Source organism: Apodemus sylvaticus, chromosome 2, assembly GCF_947179515.1.
Source record: "Apodemus sylvaticus chromosome 2, mApoSyl1.1, whole genome shotgun sequence".
NCBI classification, from domain to species: Eukaryota; Metazoa; Chordata; class Mammalia; order Rodentia; family Muridae; genus Apodemus; species Apodemus sylvaticus.
The window spans coordinates 35,851,859-35,862,638 of NC_067473.1; the positions used below are offsets into that span (position 1 = coordinate 35,851,859).

Below are 10,780 nucleotides of genomic sequence, written 5' to 3' on the forward strand. Positions count from 1 at the left end.
ATATTGTTTGGAGCTTGGGTGCTATAATAATGTGTTAAGAAACAACAAACAATGAACTGCTTTTCACATTCCAGATGATAAAAATGACAGGATTAGAACATACTCAAGTCTTCCTGGGTGACACATCTTGATAGGCTGATTTCTCCTCAATAGCAGCTAAGATGGCCCTACTTTCTGGGGTCTCCCTTAAGTAAGCCTGTTTTTTTTTTTTTTTTTTTTTTTTTGAGTTACTGGAGAATTTAGTCACTATGAGATGAAAGTTTATTTTAACCAAGTTTTAGGGATCACACTATGTAGTAAACAATAATAATACAACTCTATGCACATCTTCTCATCTGTGTAACAACCCAATGAGTAGTTATTATCATTAAATTGGCATTTTGCTCTGTGGCATTAACTCAGATCTCAGGACTCTGACACTTCTCAAGGCTACATTTCTTATACTGCCTTCACTGCTGTTGGCAGCCCTTGAGTGAACAGCTCTCTGTACCCTATCTGCCTGCTTTTTTTTTGGAATCAACACTAGTTTTTCCCCCTCAAATCTCTGTCACCCTAGGGTTCAGGATTTCAGGAAAAAACACTTTCTAACCCTTGAGCTGTGAATAACTGAACTCATCTTTGTGATGGTGCTAGATTGAGATATTCTTTAGAGGCATCCTCTTACTTAAGGTATTTCCCCCACAACAAAAGTATCCTACTTGCTGTGATAATAGTTTTCTTGCTTCTTTAAGTTTTGTTATTGTTGTTCTGATTTGTTTTGTGTTAGTTTTGTTGTTATTCATTGTGGAAAGCACAGGGAGCAAGAAGGGTAATATAGAGAAAAGGAAGAAAAGAGAGATAAGTAATGCTAAGAATATTTTAAAAAGTCATGAGGAAAAATGCTATTCTATAAGTTCTCTTAAAAATATATAGTTTTTTCCCCTAGAGGTATTGGATGCATGACTACTGTGTCATACGTGTGTCAGTAGGTGACAGAGAGGAGAGAGTCTATGCCTATGCTCGGTGTTCTGACCTATGAACATCTGAGTGATTAATAGGCTAACATTCCCTGGAGACAGTGAGCCTGAGATGACTAACAGTCTGGCAACTTGAAGGCCCAGCTGGGCTCCCAGGATGGGGAGTGAGGTGGAAACTAGAAGACACAGCCTGTCTCCTGTCTTACTCTCTTGTTTTCTTTCTTGCCCCCTTACTTTCCCTCGCTCCCCATTCCTTCTCCCCCTCTCTTCACCTGGCTGGCCTCTACTTCTCTTCCTTCTCCCTCTCGCTACTTCTCTACAATAAACACTAAAACCATAAACCATGAAGAAGAAGGAGGAGGAGGAGGAAAAAGGAAGAAGAAGAAGAAGAACAAGAAAAAGAACAAGAAGAACAAGAAGAAGAAGAACAAGAAGGAGAAGAAGAAGAAGAAGAAGAAGAAGAAGAAGAAGAAGAAGAAGAAGAAGAAGAAGAAGAAGAAGAAGAAGAAGAAGAAGAAGAAGAAGAAGAAAGACACAGACTGTCTCAGTGGGCTTGAGACAGACAGTCCTCACCACTCAGGCAGGCCAGATGAGAAGCAAGCCCCAGATAACTACCAGAGCAGTGCTGGTAAAGAGAGCTAGCCTGAGGTGACCACCAGTCCAGCACTGTGCTGTCCTCTGGTGAGTAGGCCATGCCCAAGATGACCCCTGTCAGGCACCATAATTCACAAGCAGGGTACTTCTGAGGCTACTCCTGAGATGGGTACAGACACTCAAGAGACCTGAGGATCCACTAAGAAAAGAAAGGAAGTGGTAGAGAAATTGAAGAGAAAGAAGCAGAAGCATGGAGGCAGAATAAAACAGGCAGAACTGGAGACTCAAGGGTAGTGAGGAGCAGCCTGATGTGAGTAGCTGGTGATGATATCTCAGATATCATCATGGTGGGGTCCTGGCCTGTGCTGCCATTGAGGGGGGTACATCTGGATCTGTAGCCCTGCAGTAGCAAGAGCCTATTAATACCAAAGACCAAGAAGATGTCACTGGTCTGGGCACTGCCTAGAGTCATGTTGATGTCTGAAGGCTATACTGAACTGGCTTATCCCTCACCTGGACATATGGGAGAGTTGACCCTGCAGGTGTAAGAGCTTCAAAGCTGACCCTGCTCCGGCCAGCTTGCAGAACTCCTGAGAGCAGGCCCTTAATATTTTAGGAATTGCTGGTCATTTGACTCCAGGTCATGAACATGGGAGAGCTGGTATCTCTCAAGTGGTGGAGTAGATGAGAGAGAGATGTCCTCTTTCCCCTGTGACCCTTACCCTTATGTGGTAGGGAGACCAGGCCCTGGAATCATAAGAAAAGGAGAGCTGTCCCTGCCCCTCATAGCTCCAGCACTGTGGAGAGCAGACTGTGTACCTCAACTGAACAGCACAGTAAAACTGACACTGGTGTCAGGGTCGCTGGTGAGCTGCTCCCACAACTTTGCTGCTGTACAGTGACATCGGCAAGGGAGACATGCCCCTCTCCTCACCCCTTGCTACCTATGTAAGCAAGGGAGCAGGCTAAAAGGTCATTAGACTGGCAAAGCAGACCCTTCACTTCATCTGGGCCACAGCAGAGCTGGATCAGCATTCAGGGGTTGTAGGTGGACCAGCCCTGCCTGTTGTCTGCTCTACATTGATTGGGAGAGCTCCCCTCCCCTTCCTTTTGCCCTTGCCACAGCAGTGGGTTGGAGAGCTGGCTACAATGTCATGAGAGCTGTCCCTGCACCTCATCTGCTGCAGCTCTCAGGAAAGCAAGCCCTACATCTAGCCTGCGCAGCTCAGCAGAGTTGGCCCTGGACGTGGGTGTTGCAGGAGTGTTGGTCCTGCAGGCATGAGCACTAAGAGCCCGCCCTGCCTCTTGTCTGCTGGGCTATGTAGATACCCACCACTCCTCCCTCCTCCCTTGCCATCTATGGCAGGCAGGAGAGTTGGCCCCAGGGTCATGAGAGTGGGAGAACTAGCCATGTCCCTCACCAGATGCGACACTCAGGAGAGCAGGCCCTGCTTGGGCAGCAGGTTAGAGCTGGCACTGGCTGCAGGAGTTTCTGATGAGCCAGCCTGGAGGTCATGAGAGTGGGAAAGCCCTGGACCCAGATCTTTGAATTGGCCCACCCCAAGATCTACCCCATTGATGAACTGCTGGAACACATGAAAGGGTGGTTCCATGACAGAGCAATAACAGAATGTCAAAAAGACTCCCAGTGAGGTTCCAATTACGAAACCTTAGATAGAGTAGCAGAAGCCAGAGGCATTGTACCAAACCAAAGATGTCTTGCAATGAACACTTGTAAGCGAAGAACTGTGGACAAAAGGGTATACTAGGATATACTCAGCCATGCTAATGCTTCCCCAGTGAGCTTTTCTTTTTTCTCTGTTGGAGGTGAGTTGCAAGAGTGAAAGACAGGTATGAAGGGAGATATGAATAAGATTCGGGTATACAGTGAGAAGTCCACAAAGAACAAATAAAATGTTAAAGAAAAAAGAAAATAAAAAAAATGAATAGGTACTATATATACATATAAATAGACACCATATATACATATATATGTTTGCGTGTGTGTATGTGAGAGAGAGATACAGATAAAGAGGGAGAGGGATGAAGGAGAGGAAAAGGGAGAGGGAGGAGAGGGTGAGGGAGAAAGAAGGAGAGGGAGAGGGAAGGAGAGAGAGAGGGAGGAGAGAGAGAGGGAGAGGGAAAAGGAAAGGGAGAGAAGGAAGAAGGAGAGGGAGAGGGAGAGGGAGAGGGAGAGGGAGAGGGAGAGAGGTAGTGATGGTTGGGATGAGAATATCACCCATAGTCTCAGGCATTTGAATCCTTGGTCCCTGATTAGTAGTGGCACTTTTTGGACAGTCTTAGGAAGTATGGTTTTGTTTGAGGAAATATGTCACTGTTGTGAGCTTGAGATTAAAAATCTCATAGCATTCTGTGCTCTCTGTTTGTAGTCTGAGAGTGCATCCTCAGCTCCAAGGTGCAGCTGCCTCTACTCTACCATTATGACACATGATCATGCTCTCCCTAAAAGCCATATACTATCTAACAAAGCTCCAAATGCCAGGCATGGGAAACTGCATTTGACTTTTTGGTCAGGGAAGGCTAAGAGACACCACAAGCAATATAAGCTATTGTCGTTTCCATTGGATGCATTCCAAAACTGGATAGTCAGATTCTATTGATGAAAACACTGTATATTTTGAACACAGGCCTTGGGATTTAGCTGTAACTAACCTGGAATGTTTCCTTTGTAGGAATGGCTCTCATAGTATTGGAAGTTATTTAATTGGGAGAGAAGGGGGACTGGGAAAGGGGAAAGCATTTGAAATGTAAACAAAGAATTTAGAAAATAAAAAAATAACCAATAAAAAAGAATATATCAAATAAAAAACAATAAAAAAGAACTTTCTTTTAGCCAAAAAAAAGGGGATAAGATAAAGGAGTCAGTAGTCTTGCTCATGTGAATCACAATAAGACTACCCACGAACCACAGTAATGACTGATCTGACAAGATATCTACAATTGTGCACTAGTGGCACTTTTCATCCTGGGAGTAACCGAGAGCTGTTAACTAGAGTTAAGGCCCACACTATGGTAGACAATTTATGCCTGTTACTGTACACCTAGATAGATATCTATTTGGAGAGGTTATAAACCTGAGAGTAGAACCTAACTACTGCCATTTACCAAACCAATAGAATGTGGCTGCACTCTAAATACTTATCCTTATAACAACCCATAAGTGTAGCTTTTGACTCCTTATCAGATTCTTTTTGCAACAGATGGGGCACAATTCTACAACCAGTACAATGACAGAAAATGGGTGGTTGTGAGGTACATAATCTCAGTCAATATAATTACAGTGCAATCTGTACAGGACATGACAGCGTATTTGAATCCATGAAATAATACAATATAGTTGCCTAAACAAGACACGATAATGTGGCGGGAGAACATCTCTCAGGGTCCTATATCATGATTAAGAACTCCAGTTCATCAATGGCTACCAGAGAAAGTGTAATTCAGTTTTTTTTTTTCAGGGATGATATCTCTGGTAGGTTATCCAATTCCATGTAAACACACCTAAACACATATGCATGGAACAACACTAAATTGGCTCAGTGTAGTATACATAATATGTATATATACCGATGTAATTATAATAATTAAATAGGAAGAGGTCACACACTTAGGAGGGAGTTTGTGGACATAGGAGATGCATAAGTAGGGAGAAGGAAGGATGGACATGATGCAACTACAGTATCATATATGAATTTCTCAAAAAGTTAAGTAATAGAATGGACTTTGGTGTCTACTTTTGGTGCATGTGCTTAGTAGCCATTTTTTCCTAACAGAGTCATGTCTTCATTTTGCAAATCTAAGGATCCAAAAGGTATATTTAACCTAGGGGTAGGTATTACTCTTTTTCATTTTACTTCATATTTCTTAAATGAGCACATTGCATCTCATTTTTTTCTACCTATTATTTCTACTAACATCCTATGACTGACATCCCATTTTCTGCAAGCTACTTGATGAGAATTTCTGCAGTACTCTTATATCATGGCCAATTCTAACAGTGGCCTGGAGCATATCTAGATTAAACAACCCTTAAGCTTGTCCTGAGACTAAACACAGATTGCTTATCTGAGTGAGCATGGGCGTGTCCAGTGAAGATTTTCACATATTAAAGCTGAACTTTGCCTGTTAAAGTTATCCATAGGATTAAGTTCACTAAAACCCTTAGTTCTGAATTACAATAAAATGTAAAAATGGGAAAAAATACTGTACAATTTCCAACTGAATACAATAAAAGGCATGTAATGCAGGACAGATACTTTTAGTTAGTGGCTCATGCTTTTTTTGATCTTTGATCTGTGTTAATAATGTGGAAATCATAGTGGGCAGGTGGATAGAACCTGGGTGAGACAGGGCTGTGATCACTACACTGTCTCCTTCACCTTCAGAAAAACAAGCCCTCCCCCCACGCAACATGGGCATTAATATCATTCTGCAATTTATGACCTTACCTTAATTTCAAAAAAATTCTTAATTCTTTTTATTTCTAAATATCAGCACTGATTTTTATCAGTCCAATCAATTGTTTTCCTATAGGTTTGCACATTACAGTAGTTTAGGGAAATGAAATACTTTCTATCATGAAATATTATACTTCTCTAAATCAAGATTTATTACAGCTGCAGAAAACCTCCACCTGAGGGAATTTTCTGTCACACAAGTCAAAGAAGTTCTATTTGTTCTGCCTAGTTTAGCTTTTCTCTCTACTCTGCTGGATAAAATAAAACGAGGTGACAGGAGGAGACATTAATACCACAGATCCATTTCCCTGTAAGTGGAAATTGGTGGCCTTTATGATTCCTTTGGCAAGTGACTCCTTTTTTAAAAGGTGGCAATTATAAATAACACTAATAATAGTAACAGTAGCTCATTTGTCTTGTATTTTTATGTACTTTAATATTTTTCCAGTTGAATGAACCAAGAAGAAAAGGTTCCTAATGTCTCTGCTAACATAGGTTAGGTAGGAAAAAAAAACAAAGAAATTTAATTGCTTATTAAATTTACCATAATAGACCCCATTAATAATTAGTTAAGTTTTAATATTCTTAACGCTCCAAATTTGTCAGTTGATTTAGAGCAATGACCTTGGGAGACAGTTTTAGATGACAAACAGTAACAGATGAAGAAACCCCATCAGATATAGTCTTTCTTCTGGGTATGTAGTCAGACCAGTCCTCTTTAATTTGATCTTAAGGAATAATTTCTTTATGTGAAGAGAGCAGAGGCATGATTACCAGAGGCTGAGAAGGGTAAGGAGGCTGATAGGGAACCAAACTCATAATTACATAAGAGGATTAAGTTCTAGTATTCTATGGCACAGTAGGGGGATTATATGTAATGATTTACTAAAATACATCACAATACCTACCAGAGAGGGTTTTGAATATTCCCATTACAAAGCAACAATATATGTTTGACATGGTGGATATGCTAATTACCCTGAATGGATTGTGGAACATGAGTGCATAAGTCAATTTATTACACTGAAGTCCCATGACTGTATAATTATTCTATCAATTAAAAAAAACCTCCAAATATTTATATATTTGTCATCTTAAGATAAAGGTTTTAAAAAAATCTCAGGAATGTAAACAGCAATTCTAAATGACTTAGTACATTATTTGTTTCCTTACTTTTGGTGTTTGGATACATTTTAGAAAAGTAATATGGAACGAAGTAGAGTTTTGGAGAAGTGATGACAGTATTGTTTTAAACTCAAAATCAAAGTGAATCATACCTGCTGTGAGAGATTGTGCTGTGTCTCTTCAAAGGACAAATTCTACTAGGTAAGAATGAAAACAATAAAATAGTAATTAGTTCAAGTGTCCGTGTGTTTCCTAAGGATATAAGCTTTGGCATGCTTACTGTTTTAAGTAATTGTTTCATGTTATATAATTGAAGCTATTATAAGATGATCAATATTTAAGATGATAAATAATTAGAAATAGCAATCATTTCATAATTTTTATTAATCTTATGCCCCAAATGTATTTTCCTGAATTTGGTAAAACTTGCAAATAAGAAAAAAACAGATTCTACTCTCTCCAACAGTTTTGGCCTACTTCTTGATAGTCAGCTCAGAATTTTACATCCCACTCTTCCAGATGGACTTCCTTTTGCACTATCCACATCCTGTGGTTCTTGTTTATTTGTAAGCCCTCCTCTGCAGATTTCAGGCTTGCTACCAGAGATCTGATTTTGATTCTATTTTTATTTTGACTTCTTAGCCAGATCCACTGTTTTTTTCTTTTCTATATTCTTTGTTTACATTCCAAATGATTTACCCTTTTCCAGTTCTCCCCTCCCCATAAGTCCCATAAGCCTTCTTCTCTCCACCTATTCTCCAATCACCTCCCTCCTTTTTCTCTGTCCTGGTACTCCTCTACAATTCTAGATCAAGCCTTTCCAGGATCAGGGCCCTCTTCTTACTTCTTCATGGGAGTCATTTGTTATGCTAATTGTGCCTTGGGTATTCAGAGCTTCTGGGCTAATTAATATCCACTTATCAGAGATTGTATTCCATGTGTATTCTTTTGTGATTGTGTTACCTCACTTAGGATGATATTTTCCAGTTCCAACCATTTGCCTAAAAATTTCATGAATTCATTGTTTTTAATTGATGAGTAATATTCCATTGTGTAAATATACCACATTTTCTGTATCCATTCCTCCACTGAGGGTCATCTGGGTTCTTTCCAGCTTCTGGCTATTATAAATAAGGCTGCTATGAACATAATGGAGCATGTGTCCTTGAACAGAACACCAACAGTTTATGCTCTAAGATCAAGAATTGACAAATGGGATCTCATAAAATTACAAAGTTTCTGTAAGGCAAAGGACACTGTCAAAAGGACAAAACGGCAACCAACAAATTGGGAAAAGATCTTCACCAACCCTATATCCAATAGAGGGCTAATATCCAATATTTACAAAGAACTCAAGAAGTTAGACCCCAGGGAACCAAATAACCCTATTAAAAATGTGGTACAGATCTAAACAAAGAATTTTCACCTGAAGAAATTCAGATGGCTGAGAAGCACCTTAAGAAATGTTCAACATCATTAGTCATTAGGGAAATGCAAATCAAAACAACCCTGAGATTTCACCTCACACCAGTCAGAATAGCTAAGGTTAAAAACTCAGGAGACAGCAGGTGTTGGCAAGAATGTGGAGAAAAAGGAACACTCCTCCACTGCTGGTGGGAATGTAAGATGGTACAACCACTATGGAAATCAGTCTGGCGGTTCCTCAGAAAGCTGGACAGATCCACTGTTAAGTTAGTGTGTTTATGTTGCTTACACACTTGGTAGTTTTGAATCTTGTCAAACTAGTATACACTTATCAGTTCTCAGACAAAATCTTTCATCTGACATTCAAGACATTTTGCAACATACACTAAAACTAGGTCATTTATTGATTTCTTATTTTTTCTTACAGTATATTCCAACCAACTTTGTCTTCCAGTGGACAAAGAAAATGGAATCTTTTCCTTTGGCAGTTTTTCCTTCAAGTGTCTCTATGTTCCATTGACCAAGCCCTGTTTCTGAAGCCTTGTAACTTGTTAAGTCATTTGTTTGCAGTACTTTCCCTGCTTTTGACTTCAACCCAACCCGTCTTATGGTCTCTACTTCACTATTAAACTATGTATTTTTTTTTTTTTTTAGTTTTTGAAATTATAATTCAATTATAACAATTATAACATTTCTCCTCTTCTTCCCTTCAAACCTGTTGGGTCTGGCATGGCCTTGTTGAGGATAGAATGACATGGTTCCTGCCCCAGACATGGGTCTCTAAGACTGTGGTTGGCTGCCATGGGCATAAGGATTGTTTGTAGAATAATGTACATATTTTACATTCTTCCTTTAAGAAATGTCCTCCCTGCTATCATTAATGACTCCATGATTGTGAGACCATTAAAGGCAGACAGCCTGTTTTCTGGTTGAGTTAGGTTTAAACCCCAGTGACCCAGCAGGTGTTCCTGCAAGGAATGGAAGGTGTCTGCCCTGCTCCCAGACACTAGACTCCTGACACAAGGCCTTAGCTTTCCATAATTGTGTGGCCATCAGTCACACAGGGCAACATATCAAGCTCCACCACAGGAGAGGATGTGACCACAGATCCTGTAGCTTCAAGACAGATCTCCATTTTAATGAGGTACCTAAAGTCCTAAAGGGTTTAGCTAATTAAGCTTTCCTTCCCACAGAATCCTCCTGCAAAAGGTGTTTAACCTCAGGCCTACACTGAGAAAGTGGTGTACAGTTTCACTCATCACAGCTCTTTGCCCTAACAATAAATGCTTTAAAACCATGAACTGCCTCTTCCCATCTTGATCTGCCATGCTGGAGCAATGAAGCAGGTCTTCCTTTAAAGAGCCGTGTTTAATCTTCTGCAGGAGACTCGTCTGTGTTCTCAGTCATCTCCACCAAGCCAAACCACTTGAGCAAGCGAAAAACATTCTCCTCAGGGCAGGAACCAGTCAGAACTCTCATCCCTACCCACTTTTTCCCTTAGATCCCCATGCTATAGCCAGCCCAGCAGGTCCCCACTCTGTTCTCAGCTCTTTTGTGACATCTAGTGGCATCTGAAGTGTCCAAGAGCTAGAACCTGCCATCCTCAGCCTCTATGCAGGCCAGAACCTCCCAAGCCTGACTCCAGTGGTTCCCCAGGACCATCAGACTGTGCTTCCCTACCCCTGAGCAGGGTCATGTGGCCTCTCACAGTGTAGGGTACATGTAGTCAAACTCCCGGCATCTGCGTCACCCAGCAGCCTGAGGCTTCAGCCAGATACTGGACACCATTTTAACCCAACCATGATAATCATAGACAGCACAAGTTTGGGAGGTGAAGGTGTATCAATGCTGGGACCTTCAGGATAGCCCTTAAAGCTGTGGAAAGAACTTTAAAAAGTTTGAAATCATATAATCTCTCAACTATGCAAAAAGAAGGCTGCAATATAAATTATATGAGATGCATCAGGAATCTAAAAAAAAACAGAGACACTATACTATAAGCCAATTTGTCAGAAAGATACTAAGGAAGGAGATAAAGACATTTAGGGAGTTGTAATCACAGGAGATTCCATTTAGCTAAGGTCTTTTTTTTTTTTTTTTTTTTTTTTTTTTTTTTTTTTTCTTACGAAGTCAGACAAATTGCTAAGTTCAGGGTCAGTCTGGGACAGAGCAACCAAGGTTAGACCCAGGTGTTGTAGAAAT

The 10,780-nt window shown here is 40.5% G+C and overlaps 1 non-coding gene across 1 annotated transcript; it reads left to right on the forward strand.

The window, feature by feature from the left end:
* The first annotated feature begins 914 nt into the window (after window positions 1–914).
* Window positions 915–1,046, forward strand: LOC127679538 (small nucleolar RNA SNORA17). The gene has a single exon (XR_007976838.1). It is a non-coding gene; the product is annotated as a small nucleolar RNA SNORA17 (small nucleolar RNA).
* The last annotated feature ends 9,734 nt before the right edge of the window (window positions 1,047–10,780 follow it).